A 17,714-nucleotide genomic window follows, 5' to 3' on the forward strand; every position below is an offset into this window, starting at 1 on the left:
AAATGCAAAATTACTTAGTTTAAATTACATACCAAGAACCAGGTGCTACAAATCTCCCCCACTTATTTTAGACTTCGTCCTAGAAGTCTGCCGCTTGCTTCTGGAAAAGCTCGGGATAGTGCTCCCTCATCTCTTCTACCGATTCCCAAGTCCACTCCGAACCCTTCTGGTGCTGCCATTCCACCTTTACTAGCTCCAACCTCTTGTTCCTCAGATCCTTCGAATTCCGGTCGAGGATCGCTACTGGCCGCTCAATGTAATTCAGGCTGTCATCAACCTGAATATCCTCTAAAGGCACCCCGCTGAGTCGTCCACTAGGCACTTCCGCAGCTAAGAGACGTGGAAAGTGTTGTGGATCTGGCTGAGTTCGGCTGGCAGATCCAAAGGGTACGCCACCTTGCCCACCCGGGCTACAACCCTAAACGATCCGATATACCTTGGGCCCAGCTTGCCCCGCTTCCTGAATCGGATGACACCCTTCCATGGCGACACCTTCAGGAGAACCATATCCCCGACCTGGAATTCTAGGTCTGATCGACACTTATCGGCGTAACTTTTCTGCCGACTCTGAGCGGTCTGAAGCCTACTCCGCACCTGCTGAATCATCTCGGTCGTCTTGAGCACCACCTCGGTGCTCCCCATGACCCTCTGGCCAACTTCGCCCAAACATATAGGGGTCCTGCACCTTCTCCCGTACAACATCTCGAAGGGAGGATGGTCAATACTCGCGTGATAGTTGTTGTTGTATGAGAACTCAGCTAGAGGAAGATAGGAATCCCAACTACCACCGAAGTCTAGCACGCATGCCCGTAACATATCCTGAAGAGTCTGGATGGTCCGCTCACTCTGACCATCTGTCTGTGGGTGAAAGGCGGTGCTAAAATGCAGACGACTGCCCAACTCGTCATGAAACTTCTTCGAAAACCTGGAAGTGAAACGCACATCCCTATCTGAAATCACTAATACCGGCACCCCGTGCCGCACCACTATCTCCCGGATATAGATGTCGGCCAACTTTTCGGCCGATATGCTCTCCTGAATCGGAATAAAATGGGTGCTCTTGGTCAATCGATCCACGATGATCCATATCGAATCCACTACTCACGCGGTCCTGGGAAGCTTCGTGAGAAAATCCATCGTAATATCTTCCCATTTCCACAACGGGATATCTAACGGCTGTATCTTGTCGTGCGGTCTCTGATGCTCGACCTTGACCTTCCTGCAGGTTAGAGACCGCTCCACATACCAAGCCACATCCCGCTTCATGCAGGGCCACAAATAGTCTAAACGAAGATCCCTATACATCTTCGTTACCCCGGGATGAATGGAAAATCGGGATTTGTGCACCTCCTCCATCAAGACCTGGCGCACGCCTCCATGATACGACACCCACACCGTACGGTGTAGTGTCTATAATCCTCGGCTGTCATAATTGAAGGAGGAAACCTGACCCACTATGCGCTCGCTCTTCCGGTGTTCCTCCTTCATGGCCTCCTGCTAGGCTTCCCGAATCCGCTCCAATAGCGGAATCACCACTGTCATCCGCACACAAATATCCCTAATCGGTGCCACCTTGCGGCTAAGCACATCGGCCACCACATTGGCCTTCCCCGGGTAGTAAAGGATCTTACAATCATAATCCTTTACCACATCAAGCCACCGACGCTGCCTCATGTTTAGATTTGGCTGTTCCATGAGGTACCTCAGGCTCTTGTGGTCCGTGTAAATGGTACACCGAACCCCATAGAGGTAATGCCGTCAAATCTTGAGGGCGAAGACCACCACCCCCAGCTCTAAATCATGTGACGGGTAATTCACCTCGTGAGGCTTCAGCTGCCTCGAGCCATAAGCAATGACATGCCCTCTTTGCATCAATACCGTGCCCAAAACTGAAATAGACGCGTCAAAGTATACCACAAAATCCTCTACGCCCTCTGGCAGGGCTAAGATTGGCGCCTCGCACAATCTCTGCCTCAGAACCTCAAACGTTGCCTGCTGCTCAGGCCCCCATCGAAAGACCACGACTTTCTTGGTAAACCGTGTCAGGGGTACGACTATCTTGGAGAAGTCCTGAATGAATCTCTGGTAGTAGCCCGCTAATCCCAGGAAACTCCGAATCTCGGATGGAGACTTTAGAACCTCCCATCTCATCACGGCCTCCACCTTGGCCGGGTCTACTGAAATCCTGTTCTGGTTGACAAGGTGCCCAAGGAACTGCACCTCGCGCAACTAAAACTCACATTTGGAGAACTTGGCGTACATGGTCTGCCTCCTCAAGGTCTCCAGCACCTCCCGCAGGTGCTCCTCATGCTCCTCCTACATCTTGGAATAAACCAAGATATCATCAATAAACACTATCACCGACCGGTCTAACATCGGTCTACACACGCGGTTCATGAGGTCCACGAACACGATAGAAGCATTGGTGAGTCCGAAGGGCAACACCACAAACTCGTAGTGGCCATAGCGTGTCCACGCAGTCTTCTGCACATCCTCCTCCCTGACCGTCATCTGATGATATCCTAAACGCAGATCAATCTTAGAGAACCAAGATGCTCCCTGAAGCTGGTCAAAGAGGTCATCAATACTCGGGAGTGGGTAACGGTTCTTCACGGTTACCTTATTCAGCTCCCGATAATCTATACACATCCGATGCGACTCGTCCTTCTTCTTTACAAACATAATTGCGGCTCCCCAAGGTGAACTGCTCGGTCTAATAAATCCCTTGTCTAGCAGCTCCTGCAGCTGCATAGACAACTCCTGCATCTCGGGAGGAGCCAACCGATAGGGTGCCTTGGCTATCGGAGCCGCACCAGGGACTAGGTCGATCCTGAACTCCACCTGACGCTCCGGAGGTATCCCAGGAAGCTCCTCGGGGAATATGTCCGCAAACTCTCGAACTACGGGCACCTCGCCCACCGTCGCTCTGCCCGCCTCCCGGGTATCCATAACATACACGACATAACCTGCGCAACCCTGCTAGAGGTAACGCCTAGCTCTCGCTGCGGAACATAGGGCCGGTCCTCGTTGCGGCCTCTCGCCCTGAATCACCAGCTCTCCCCCACTTGGGGTCCTGATCCGCTCCAACTGCTGCGCGCAGTCGATCACTGCCCCACTGGGGCTTAGCCAATCCATACCGATAATAACCTTATTCCGACGCAAAGGTATGGGAACCAGATCCACCAGATAATGCTCCTCAAATAACCACAACATACAATCTCGGAACACCGTCGATGCTCGCACCGAACGGTCATATGCAATCTCTATATCTAGGGGCAATCCAACATGCCTGATGACTCGGAAAATCTCTTGCTGAGCGCGAGAGAAACAAACGATCGAGTAGCACCCCAACAAACAATACCTGAACTGGAATACCGTTCACATGGAACGATCCTAACAAAGCACATACATATAATATCAAAATCACAGCAGCATATCGTAATAGCATAAATAAGAAATCATACCTGTCACCACATCGGGTGCAGCGCGTGCCTCCTCGGTGGTCAACTGGAATGCCCGACTCCTCACCACTAGGGCCTTTTCCTTGCCCTGCCGACCATCAGTGATCTGCAAGGTCGCTGGAGCTGGCGCCTTCGCTGGCGCTGATGCTGCTGTCAACTGAGGGCAATTGGCCTTCTTGTGGCCCCTCTGGTTGCAGTGGAAACACAACAACTCAGACGTCTGAATAACCGGTGCATGGGCAGTACAATCCCTGATAAAGTGCCCCGCCTTGCCACACTTATATCAGCTCGAAGATCCCAATATGCATACCCCCTCATGTGGCCTGCCGCATTTCCTGCAGCGGCCCGGTCCCGACTGGCCTTTAGGCTTACCATCTGATCTGATCCCTTAGGCTTCTTCCCCGAAGTCCGTCCCGTAACCTGCCCCTCCCCTGCCTTCCTCTTCCGGATGTGCTCCAGATATATCTCCCTCTCCCTTGCCCTGGCAATCATAGAGCCTAGGGTAGGGCAAGCTGAAAAATTGACATACTCCCGAATATCAGCTCATAGCATGTCATGATAGCGGGTGCTCCTTATATCCTCATCACCCGCGTACTGGGGCACCAACAACGCCCTCTCCCAGAACTTGGCGGTGATTTCCACCATAGTCTCCGTCGTCTGCCTCATATCTAGGAACTCTCTGGCCAGCTGCTGAAGCTCAACGGTCGGCACAAACTCTGTCCTGAACCTGGTCACAAAGTCCGACCAGGTCATAGCCTCAACAGCCGAGGCTCCCAACGAGTCACCGACAGACTCCCACCAATCTCTAGCTCGGTCTCGTAAACACCCTGCTGCATACCTCACCTTTGACTCCTCAGGGCAGAAGCTAATCAACTGTGCAGACTCAATGTCTACAATCCATCACCTGGCAGCTATGGGGTCCTTCGCCCCGTGAAAATCTGGCGCACCACTGCCCCTGAAGTCCTTAAAGGACAGTGTGCGAGATCCCAACTGGCCAGATGCCATGTCGCTCCTGAATGCCCGGAGGTGATCCTCCATCAACTCGACTATCCCTTCTTTGATCAACCTGAAGATAATGGAAGTCGACTCAAGGATGCCTCTGGTGATCTCTGACGCGATGAACTCGTGTAGCCTCTTATCTGCATTACATACATGCAACCATTAGTGACACTGATAACTCTAAAGGGATAACATCTAATACAAGTTCCCCGGTCTTGTCTTAGCCTTCCTCAATTCGGGTACGAATCCTCTGCTTTCAATAGTATGGGCCCATACTACCTTCCACATCTATCTGTACCTTCCTCAAGGACTGCCTTGACTCCACCAGATCCCTTTTACCACTGCTAATCTCTGCTACTCTTATCCTAGGCTTACCTTAGGAAACCTCTGACTCCACCCAACCCAGTCCTCAGCGGCTGAAGGTCTCTTTGTAATGCTAATTAGCCATTACCTGAATACAACCACATGCAACGAGGCCCGGATAATCCTTTGAGTAAGGGAGTCATCCCCACAATGGTTAGGACTCAAACATGAGCTATGCAATAGGGTCAAATCCAACACTCTGAGATTATTCACCCTGATCACATGTGACTTAACGTATTCACCTAACAGCTAATTCTCCCCACTCAAGGCACACATAGCACAAAGCAACAACATTCGGACAAAGGGAACAATCTCAAGCAACTCTATCCTCATAACAAGAACTGTACTAGCATGCAATGCTAAGCTCCTACTACCAGACATAACCTGAACAGGCTATCCCACTACTGTCTACTCAATACTAGCATGCAACCTTCATAAGCTGAAGCACATAAAGCAGGCACATAAGGCATCACTCCTAGATCCTTAGTCCTATTCTAGCATGCTGTTCTACTAAAACTGATAAACGTAACACAAACTTGTATGGGTACTTTGGGGAATACTTACTTGAGCTCAGTCGGTCACGCACATCACACACTTCGTTCTTTCTTAAAAAATCTTTACTTAACTTTTAGAAAACATTTCCTTTTTCAAAATCTTTTAATCCCTCGGTTTGAGTCCAGACACTCCAGAAGGTGTGTCCGAATCGCTCAAACCAGGGCTCTGATACCAACTTGTAGCATCACAAATTTCATGTCCAAAAATTTCATTTAAATTAAGTAGTTTGTAAAACATTTATAGTAAAACGTCATATGATCATATCATTTCATTAACATATCTCATGTCTAAATACTCAACACATGAAAATAGTAATAGTGTCAGAGTACAATCCCAGAATATATCATAATGCGGAAAACCAAGTGTGTGTATGATGTGCCGCTACCGCACTGGCTCCATCCCCTTCGCTGAAGAGGTACCTGAAACAAAACTAAAAACTATAAGCACGAAGCTTAGTGATTTCCCCCATCGTACAACATACCATACAATCATATCACATGCGTACTGTCAGGCATTTCTGGGGTGCCTGACCTACCCGTGTCAAGCCATTCTGGGGCGCTAACCTACCCGTGTCGAGCCATTCTGGGGTGCTGACTACCCATCGGTCCGAACAACCGAACCTCGGGGACTGGTCCCCTCCTACTACCTCTATCGCATATAACATACAAGCCAACATGAAAACATATCATCACATACTGCTAGACGTATCTAGGGTGTCTGACTACCCTTCGGTCCTATCAACCGAACTCTACACATACAACATATCATGCTAGCGTATAACATATCAGGTAGTAGCAAACCTAGATGATATCACAAAGACAATCACCTAACTTACGAACCCTACAGGTGGGCCGGCATTCTGGCCGTAGGCCCACCGCTACTGGAAGGTAACTCACCTCGAAGTAGCTGCTGATCTGCGCGGAAACTGTCTGACTGCTGTTGCTGCTCCGGAAATCCTCCAGCTGCAATTCCCACGAAACACTCAATCAAACACTGCTAACCTCCCTTAGGGTAAAATGACCACTTTAACCCTAGCCAAGTCAAAGTGAAAGTCAACTTCCAGTTGACTCGACTCGTCGAGTTGGCTTGCCAACTCGTCGAGTCTATCCAGTCGATTGTCCTCACTCCCGTTCCTACTCGTCGAGTTAGGCATAGACTCGAAGAGTTCTCTTTCTAAACTGATATCCAATTGTCCTTCATCCGATTCGTCGAGTTGTATGAACAACTCGTCGAGTTCATCTTCATCTGATGAACACTTTGGTCTATGACTCACCAAGTTGTATGAACAACTCGTCAAGTCTGTTCTTGAGGCAAGAAGGTTGCCTTGGACCTTGCCGAGTTAGGGCATTGACTCGCCGAGTCCCTCCATCACTGAGTCTGGCTTCCGATTCACTGAATCCACTTAAAGCTCACTGGTCCCACTCGGCATAACTCAAAAGGGAAATTCGGGGACTTGCGACTCGACTCGCCGAGTCCGAAGAACGACTCGCCGAGTCGCATGCATGCAACTTCTATATACTCGATTTTGCTTGAATTCGGTGCATTCCATTCTTGGATCTGGGTTCTTAGGGCTTGATTATAACGTAAAGTTTCCAAATTTACGTATAAATAAACACCAATGAAGGTTTTAGGGCTCAAAATGCACTAAAAGAGTAGATATAGGGATTCCATGAAATATGCTCCAAAAAGGCAGTAGATTTGAGCTCCTAGAGCCCAATCATGCCTAGATCTGAAGTCCCTTAACACTATAAGCTCATTACTCAAAGATCAAGACTAGAAGAGGCCTTAAAATGACTATCATAAGCTCTTAATGAGATAATAATGAAGGAACAGAGAGGGAGTCTAATACCTCTACAAGCTCAGAAACGGCACGAAGATTCAGGATCATCTTCTTCTCTTCTTGATCTACCTTCTTCTTCTCTCCAAAACTTCAAGGAATTGTACCAAAAGCACCCAAAATACCAAAAGAGGGGTTAGGGCTTTGAGAGGGAGTGTTCTGGATGCAATGGGGGCTGATATGAGGCACAAAACGATGTTTAAATAGGGTGAAACCCTTTGAAAATAGGGTTTCTTCCAGACTGGCGGACTTGTCGAGTCTAGGATATGGACTCGTCGAGTCGCCAACTTAAACGTGCTTGAAATCCCGATCCTACTCGGCGAGTCGGGCCTACAACTCGCCGAGTTCCAGCTAAAATGCAAAATTACTTAGTTTAAATTACATACCAGGAACCAGGTGCTACATAATGGGCTGTTGAGTATACTTGAGACAGGAGTGACATGAGAACAAATTCTACTTGAGTTAGAGCGATTACGAGAGGGGAATACTTGAGGCACTCCACAACTTGAAGCATGTAATGATCATACAGGAATGGAGTCATCTGAATGATCATATTCTGGTTAGGCTTGATCGAAAGCAGGGATGACGATGCAGTTTGATCCTGAATTGATGAAGAATCTGCCATTGTCGAGTTTTGTTAAGAAGATGAGCAGTTGAACGTTGCATGTATTTCTTGAGAAAGTTTTGAGGAAGGTAATAAGATGGGTTAGTGTCACCAATTCTTTATAAACGGTTCCCAAGAGAGAGAAAATATCTTGTTATACTGATGATACAATCTCTGAAAAGGCGCCTATAAAGTAGGGATTTGATAGTTGGCTTCCCCAAATAGACGTCAGCAAGCGTGATATTAGGAGCCTTTTCAAATTCACGCGCCCTTATCCAAAAATACGTTTGAACTTCTCATCTGATCAACAACACCATGAAAATTCATAATCAACACATTCAGGAGTGGTGGAGAATCATAAAGATTCTCGTGCATTAGTGTGTCAAAGAAAAACAGATAAAGCGATAAGTGTATGGGAGGTGAGTGATGTCAAGTATGACATAAAACTGAGGATCCTGGGCACGAATCTCTTCCTTCAATGTCAAGAGAGACTTGAAGTGCTTGTATGGTATCCCGTGAGAATACGATCAATGGTTTCTTAAGAAACATTGAAAGGCTTCTTTTTAAACATATGCTTTAGAGGGTGGATAAACTTCAACCAAACTTCGATGCTTAACATAAGATCGAACGTTGGAGGAAGTCCTTGTGAGACCAATGTGGTCTGTTGAACAAGTAGGTTGGATACGTGGGAAGTAGCAAAATGTAGAATAGAAATCTCAAAAACAAAAACTAAATTGGATCTTTTGGGAAAAAATGTCTTGGTTTTACACAATTTCATAAAGATCACGCAAGAAAATAAAATGAGACTTCTTTAGGTAACAAGTAAAAGCTTGAATATTAAAATTCACCGTCAATTCTATAAAGGTGTTGAATTTTGGGTTTCACTTAGCATGTGGTGTATGCATCCAAGATCATAAAAACAGAGTTTGGGTAACCATAAACCTCTGTGGTTATGTCTGAGAGTCTCAAGGGTTACAGTTATGAAAGGATATGTGATGGAGAAATTTTTATAGGAGGGGTTTAAAGAACTAAAAGTACCTCTGCTAAATAAGATTGACAAAGCAGAACTCTCCTTACTCATTTGAGAGGAGAAAGGTAGCTCAGGTCGAAAGTGAATTTAGCAGCCTGATTGGGAAGAATCGATAGGTAGAATCGGTTCACTAAGGCTTCCCTTACAGTCAATGAGGCTTTAGTCGACATGCAACATCATGCTTCTAGGGATGCGTAACTAGTCCAAGATAAGAAAATCATACCTGCCTGACACCAACTTTTGTAGTTATGAAAGGTCCGATACCTAGACAATAGAAAGAAAGAAACGAACCATGAATACAACCAAAATACACAAAACAAAAAATTCTTAAAAAGAATAAAAAACTATTTTTGGATTTTTGAAATTTTCTGAAAAGTAAGAAAAATAGAAAAAAGAACATATTGTAGCATAATATACAACCGAAACCTTATCTTACAAGAATGAAGCGAAATAAGCCGAGCGTTCAATTCATTTATGTTCCTTAAAATTCCGTAGCCGAAATAGACTGAGCGATCGGCTCATTTCGGTTCCCGAAAATTTTGGAGTAGAAATAGACCGAGCGTTCGGTTCATTTCGGTTCCCGAAAAATCCAGACCCGAAATAGACCGAGCGGTCCCTCTATTTCGCTTGTAAATGTTTTTTAGTGAGAGATATTAGGATTCGGTACCGAATCTACTTCCATCATTCCTAAACCTTGTAAAATTTTGTTGAATCTTGCTTCAGATAAGGCTTTAGTGAATATATCAGCAAGTTGATCATATGATCGAACGAAATGAACTTCTACGTTCCCCTCTTCAACATGGTCCTTGATAAAATTATATCTTAGTGCAATGTGCTTGGTCTTTGAGTGTTGCACTAGATTGTGACATATTCGTATAGCACTTTCAGAGTCACAATAAAGAGGTATCTTCTTCATACTTATTCCATAGTCTGTTAACTGGATTTGTATCCATATTACTTGTGAGGTGCATGAGGCAGCAACAATATACTCAGCTTCGGCTGTAGAAAGACGCAAGTTTGCTTTCTTGACTGCCAGCTAACAAGTTTGCCATCAAGAAATTTGCATCCACCAGTTGTGCTCTTTCGGTCCAGACCACATCCACCTAGATCGGCGTCAGAAAAGGCTTGAACAAAGAAACTTGACTTAGCTGGATACCAGAGACCGACCGACGAAGTTCACTTCAAATAGCGAAAAATATTCTTTACTACCACCATGTGAGGTTCTCTTGGATTGGCTTGAAACCTGGCACAATAACAAACAGAGAACATAATATCTGGTCTACTGGCAGTTAGATACATGAGTGATCCAATAATCTATCGATAGAGAGTTATGTCGACTGCAGGTTTTTCCAAAGACGATGTTAGCTTAGTGCCAAACTCCATAGGAACCTTCGCCTTTGAGTCACCCTTCATTCCAAAATTTTCTAGTAGATTATTCATGTAAGCTTCCTGGTTAATAAAAATGCCTTCTGGTCCCTGTCTAATATTTAATCCAAGGAAAAGGTTTATAGGACCCATTGCGCTCTATTCAAATTTAGTCTCCATCATCTTCCGGAATTCAGCTGTTAAGCTAGGATTCGTGGAGCCGAAAATGATATCATCGACATAAATCTGAACAATCATAAGATGTTCGTCTTCTTTCTTGCGAAAGAAGGTTGTGTCAACAGAACCTTGCTTAAACTTAGACATTTTTAGAAAACGAGTTAGTGTTTCATACCAGGCTCTTGGCGCTTGCTTCAGTCCATACACAGCTTTATCCAATACATAGCAATGATCAGAGTATTTCTCATTGACGAACCTGGGTGGCTGTTCCATATACACTGTTTCTTCTTGTTCTCCATTGAGGAATGCACATTTCACATCCATTTGAAAAACTTCGAAGTTTTATGAGCGGCATATGCTAGAAAGATTCGAATTGATTCTAAACTAGCTACAGGAGTGAAGGTCTCCTCATAGTCAATTCCTTCTTCTTGACAATATCCTTTTACCGCCAGACGAGCCTTATTCCTGATGACATTTCCTTCTTTATCCATCTTGTTCCTAAAGACCCACTTCAATCCTACCAGAGACACATCCTTTGGAGTGGGTATTAGTCTCCAAACTCGATTGCATTCAAACTCATGGAGTTCATCTTGCATTGTCTGCACCCAATTAGCATGATCAAGTGCAGTATTGACCGTCTTTGTTTCAATTTTGGAGACAAACGAATTAAACATGCAAAATTCAACGTGAGAGAATAATGCAGTTTGTTTCGCTTTCTGTTAAGAACGCGTAAGAATTCATTCAGATGATTCTCCTATTATTTGTGATTTGGGATGGTCTTTAGTCCACTTAGTTAGACGAGGGTAGTCAGGGTCATAGGTAGGATCCAACTCTGCATTTACCTCTACTTCAGATTCTGATCGATCATCTTCGTCATTTAGATTTTCATTCTCCCCCTCAGATGACGAAGTGGTATTCTTTTTAGGTTTAGGATCCTCCCCCTCGGTTGGAGTTGGATTCTCTTGCTCGGTTGGATGAGACACAGATGAGCTCTCCCCTTCGAATATTGTGCTGTTGCTTGGAGGTTTTTCAGAGGGTTGATCATTAGCTTGGTTTGTTGGATCCTTTGCCATGTCTTTCTCAGCATCTTCGATAATCTTCTTCAGATGGTCGATTTTGTTGTCGGCTGCATTCGCCTCGGAGTGTGTAGCTTTTTCTGGTTCATCAAATAACCTCATATACTCTTCGAACAAATTTGAAATGGGAACCGAGACCTGTCCTGATTCAGTAAAAAATTCCCCTGTGGCACTTTCTTTTACTTGAGATTTCTTTATGTAGAGGTCATCAAAGGTTACGTAATAGGTTTCTTCAATATGTTTGGAGTGTTTATTCAAAACCCTATAAGCCTTTGAAGTGAGTGAATAGCCCAGAAAGATTCCCTAATCTGCTTTGACATCGAACTTGTTGCGGTTCTCTTTAGAGTTAAGAATGAAGCATCTTGAACCGAACACGTAAAACAATCTGGCTTTGGGCTTTCTATTGTTCAGAATCTCATACGGAGTAATTGAGAATTGCTTGTTGAGTAAAGATCTGTTCTGAGTATAGCAAGCAGTGGCAACTGCATCCACCCAGAAGTAAAATGGGAGCTAAGAGAAGCTCTGCATGGTTCTGGCTGCTCACAAAGGGAACGGTTCCGTCTTTCAACGATTCCATTCTGTTGTGGAGTATAGGGAGCAAAGAAGTTATGAGATACTCCCTTATCCGTCAGAAAGTCTTCAAGCTCTTTATTCTTGAATTTAAATTCGTTGTCGCTTCTGATGTTTCTCACCACTTTTCTTAGCTGCAATTCCTCTTGCTTGATGAACATCTTTAACTTGGGAGTAGCTTCTGATTTCTGTTTAAGAAAGTAAACCCAGGTGAAACGAGAAAAATCATCGACAATGAAAAGTATATACTTACTACCACCAATGCTTTCGAGAGCAGAAGGTCCACAAAAATCAATATGCAGAAGTTCAAGTGCTTCAATTATCTTGGTGTTGATACGTGTAGGATGGCTCTTTCGGCTTTGTTTGCCCATCTCACAGGCTGCACATAGGTGTTCCTTGTCAAATGTTTTTGAAGTTTAGATGTGATAATCGTCGATGCCACAACCAGCTTTCATCAGAATTAGCTTTAGACAGTAGACATATAGCTGGTTTCCCTTTAATTGGATTGAGAATAAAGGGGTACATTTCTCCCTTTCGTTCGGATTTTAACAAGACTCTTTTTGATTGTTTTTCAATGATTTCTGAGCCTTCGTCATCAAAGGAGACTCTCAGTCCTGTTCCCACAACCAATTGAGATACACTTATGAGGTTGTGATGCAATCCTTCAACATATTCCACTTTCCGAATTGTGAAATATCCATTGGTTATCATCCCATAACCTTTGATCGTACCATAAGAGTTGTTGCCATACTTTACACATCCACCATCTTTAAGGGACCGAAACTCCCTTAATTCTTCCTTTCTTCCTGTCATGTGATGCAAGCAGCCACTGTCTAGATACCATTCATCATCAAACTACTCGTCACTGATAACTTGCAAATTCAATCAGATTTAGGAACCCAAAGTTTCTTGGGCCCAGGTAAGTCTTTTACAAAGAAGGGAATAACAACAGAAAGATCAACTAAATAAGTTCTTATTATTAAAGTTGTTTCATCTTTTTGTTTAATGGTGTACACTCTAATTTTATTTTTATCTTGCTTAAACTTTAGTGTTTCAAATGATGTAATGTTGTATGGTTTTGAGATGTTCTTTTGAGCTGTGGGAAAGTCATAATTTTTCATATTATTTATGTTAGTGTTAGTATCAAGCTTTCCCTTTCCTTTAGCATCCTTCATTGAATGAGTCTGTTGAGGACATGAAGCATAACCGAAACCTGACTTTCGATTCTCATACTTAGTAGAAAAAACGAAGTCTGAAGTTCGGTTCTAATGCGTACCGAAGCTAGGCTTGTTGTTTTGTGAATAATAAGAGTTTGGATCGAAACTTGACTTCTGTTTGTTTTTGAACTTGTCACTTCCTTTGATATTTGTTTCTTTCTTAGTAGAGATGTGGTTAGGGTTCTGAGACTGCCAAAACCTTTTTCGCTCACTCAGATTTTTCATGTATCTGCGGTTTCTTTCCTGTTTCTGTTTGGCTAGTTGCTTTTGAGATTTATGAATGTTAAAGCTTGACTGTTGCGTCTTCTTTTGAGGTTCGGTTGAAGTAGGAGACAAATTCATGGTTTTCTTTGATTCTTTTGGTTTCTTTCCCAATTCTTCCGGTATCTCTTTGGTTCCACTAGTGCTTGGTTTGTCAAAGCTTGAGGGTTTGTTGATTGGTTCTGCTACATATATGTCCTTTACCCTCCATGAGGTTTGTTCGGACACACCGACGATCTCGTTTGCATTATCAATAGGTGTAACGCCCGCAAATCCGGGCTAGTCAATTTAGAGGAAATAGGGGTCGAAAACGACTTTTCGACAAAAAGATTATGTAGAATAAATAATCTTAACGAAGTAATGGAATATGTCTCAAGGTTTCTGTACATATAAAGAACGCCGAAATCCGAGTTATAACGAAGAAGTTATGGCCCGTCGAAGTTTTACGGCAAAACCGGCAGGGCACCGGGAAGCGTAAATAGTGAATTCACGATAGAGTGAGATTTAGCCTTAGCAATCTAAACAAAAGTTGTAGAATATGTTAAACTAAGAGCGTCGATAAAAAGAACGCCCAAATCTGAATTCGTATGAGGAAGTTATGATTTTTCGAAGTTTCGGTTTAGTAGTGTACAGCCCGAAACTCGAATTTTAGTTCGAGCGGTTTTTGGCTTACGCGACCTAAATGAGAATTTAAGATCTCATTAATAGGAACTCAACGGTAAAAAGACAGACGAAAACGGAGTCCGTATGAAGGAGTTACGAATTCTTCGCGGTCATTTAGCAGTCTAAACTCCTCCTATTGTTAAATTTAAGATCGGTCTAGAATTACTGACGGAGTCTAAATAAAAGTTGTAGATATTGTTTTTAACTACGTGTGGAAAAAAAGAATGTCAAAAACGGAGCTCTTATGCGAGAGTTATGATTTTTCTAAGTCGGGAGGCTGCTGTGCGAAATCGGGTGACGTGGCGCAATCCTGGCCGTTGCTTCCTCCCCAAGGCTAGCCACCAGATGGTGACACTTGGCCTGGAACTCGACGAGTTTGAGGCCAACTCGACGAGTTTTTGGCATTTCCAGCCTATAAAAAGGGAGTCGGGGCACCCTCATTTCTCACACCTTTTCCCACTTCTTTCTCTCTCTAAACTCTCTCTCTAACCCCCCAAACCCCGCTAAAAGCCTAGGTAAACCCCCTAGCACCCGAAGGAAGCACCGAGGCTCCCGCAGTCCCGAGAAAAGGGGTCTTTCGGTTTGGGAACGCTGCTCCAGCGAAGCCCGTTTTTGTGAAAAACCCGCTGTAAGTGAGTTGTACCTATCTTATCTTTAGTATAGCTTATGTTTTAATATAGTAACGTTATTGGGAACTTATAATGAGTATTTGGGCTATTATTATGAGTTATATTGAGTGTTATTTAACGCTTATATAATAATAATAATAATAGCTAGACTATTAATTTGTCACGATTATCGTTAGACTAAACCCTAGTGGTATTGATACTAGGTGTCGTGAAGGGATAATTGTTTTGAGAGTATCGAAGCGCGGTCCGAGTGCTGAGTCACCACCTTTCAAGTGAGTGCATAGTCCCTTTCATCTTACACATAGATATGAAGTATTTTATATAAAATATGTGCTATGTGTGCATATTATCTGAATACTTGCTGTCTATGCTGGATGAACGTTTTATACATGTTTTCAAGTATTTAAATTGTATACGTATTTTATATATACAAATATGTTGGGTATGACATGGGTAGATGAATGATGAGAGATAGAAGATGATGTGAGTATACATTGGCAGCTATAGACTTAGTGCCTATGGGACGAACACCGGTAGCTATGGACTTAGTACCTGTTAGACGCTGGTAGCTATGGATTTAGTACCTATTAGGAATTGGTAACTATGGACTTAGTACCTGTTAGACGCTGGTAGCTATGGATTTAGTACCTGTTAGGAATTGGTAGCTATGGACTTAGTACCTGTTAGACGTTGGTAGCTATGGACTTAGTACCTGTTAGACGCTGGTAGCTATGGATTTAGTACCTGTTAGGAATTGGTAGCTATGGATTTAGTACCTATTAGGAATTGGTAGCTATGGACTTAGTACCTATTAGACGTTGGTAGCTATGGATTTAGTACCTGTTAGGAATTGGTAGCTATGGACTTAGTACCTATTAAACACTGGTAGCTATGGATTTAGTACCCGATAAGTAGGATACAGCAGCTATGGATTTAGTGCTTTACGAACGAACATCGGCAGCTATGGATTTAGTGCCAGTCCTATAACCCTGGAAGTAAGGGACTTCGGAATAAATGAATGCAGGATAGATGACTCTTAGGTTAAATCCTTAAGAGTAAAGAAGATAATGGGGATGGGTCATTGGGTGGATTGTTTGATTGTTTAACATACTATTTATATTATTGTCTGTTGAAAACCCTATGTACTCACCAGGTTTCCCAACCTGACCCACTAAGTTTATTTATATCACAGGTGTTGATATGAAGTCACTTTACACTGAGAGATTTAAAGAGATGTAGATCACTAGTGTAAATAAATGTAAGTTCTATTTATGCTTATGTTTCTGTATTAACGATGACATCCCAAACGTTTTAAAATGAAATAAATACGTTTCTTCGAAAATGTTTTAATAACGTATTTACGATGTTTTTCTGGGAACAAATTCCGCAACATTTTTATAAAATGAAGTACTCTGATTTTTATAAAGCATAAACAAAAATCGGTCTTTTCTGGCCGTGATTTTGGGGATGTCACAATAGGAGTAGACCAGAAATAGTTATCACACCCTTCAGCATTGTCTTTATCAACCAAGATTTTTAGTTATGTTGTTTGTTTTCCAGTTACGCCTGTAGCTGCATAGACCTGATTTGGCACGGTTTGAACTTTCTGATAAACCACTGCTTTTTCTTTGAGTTTCTTGGACTTGTCATTCAACAAGCGAGCATACACAACAGAGTTTTCAGATATTAGGGGTTCTTCTTCCTTGGTTTTGTTCTTTAAGAACTCAGAACAATCAACTACATATTCCACTGACATTTCGCTCATCTCACTTTCCTCATCGAATTCTAATGTGTTTTTGACATTTATTTTATGATCTGAGCAAAGTTTGGCATGTGACGAGTCAAATGTTCGTATGGTGTCAGACTTAATTTTCAACCTATCATTTTCATCCAACAGATTTTTAAGCATACTTTTGTGTTCTTTGGAGTTGATAAAGGTCTCAATTTTGTCCAGTCCATATTTGTAAGTGACTGAAATTTTGTCAGAGGACATTATTGATTCACATTAAGCAATAACTTCATCCTCCTTAAATTCAAGGAAAGGTAAAATCATCTTATGAAGCTTTTTCCCTATTTCACAATCTAGATGAAGTTGAGTTATGTTAGCGTATAAGCGTTTTGCAATTAAACAAAAAACATTTCGTTGTTTCAAAAACTTTAAATTGTCTCTTTGCAAATAAATAATCTCATCACTAGCCCTAGCTAACTCTTGCTCCTTCAGTTGTATCCATGCTCTCCTTTCCTCAATCTTGGAAGACTCCCTGCTGACTTGATCAGTTAGGTTAGAATTAGCTAGTCGGGTTTGCATGAGACTACCACTTAAGTTGGAAAATTTAAATTTCAGTTCGTTTAGTTCTTTTTCATAGTTAGTGATAGGAACTTTCAATGATTCTAGGATAGATTGTACCTTTTTGATCAAACAGTCACAGTCGTTGATCGTTTCTGTAACGCCCGCAGATTCGGGCTAGCCAATTGAGAGGCAATAGGGGTCGAAAACGACTTTTTGACAAAAGATTATTTAGAATAAATAATCCTAACCAAGTTGTATAATATGCCACAAGGTTTCCGTACATAAAAAGAACGTCGAAATCCGAGTTATAACGAAGAAGTGATGACCCGTCGAAGTTTTTCGGCAAAACCGGCACGACACCTGGAAGCGTAAAAAGTGAATTTACGATAGAAGAATTTTTAGCCTTAGTAGTCTAAACCAAAGTCGTAGAATATGTTAAACCGAGAAAATCCATAAAAAGAACGTCCAAATCTGACTTCGTATGAAGAAGTTATGATTTTTCTAAGATTCGGCTTAGCAGTACACGGCCCGAAACTCGAATTTTAGTTCGAGTGGTTTTTGGCTTACGCGACCTAAATGAGAGTTGAAGATCTCATTAATAGGAACGCAACAGTAAA

The 17,714-nt window shown here is 43.0% G+C and overlaps 2 pseudogenes; one reads left to right on the top strand and one right to left on the bottom strand.

The window, feature by feature from the left end:
- Nucleotides 1–17,714, top strand: part of LOC145053194 (polyubiquitin-like) — an 88,351-nt pseudogene that overhangs the window by 37,934 nt on the left and 32,703 nt on the right.
- LOC145053171 (uncharacterized) lies at nucleotides 10,164–16,800 on the bottom strand (annotated as a pseudogene).

This window comes from Lactuca serriola, chromosome 5 (genome assembly GCF_051521515.1).
Source record: "Lactuca serriola cultivar US96UC23 chromosome 5, Lser_US96UC23_V15, whole genome shotgun sequence".
Classification (NCBI taxonomy): Eukaryota; Viridiplantae; Streptophyta; class Magnoliopsida; order Asterales; family Asteraceae; genus Lactuca; species Lactuca serriola.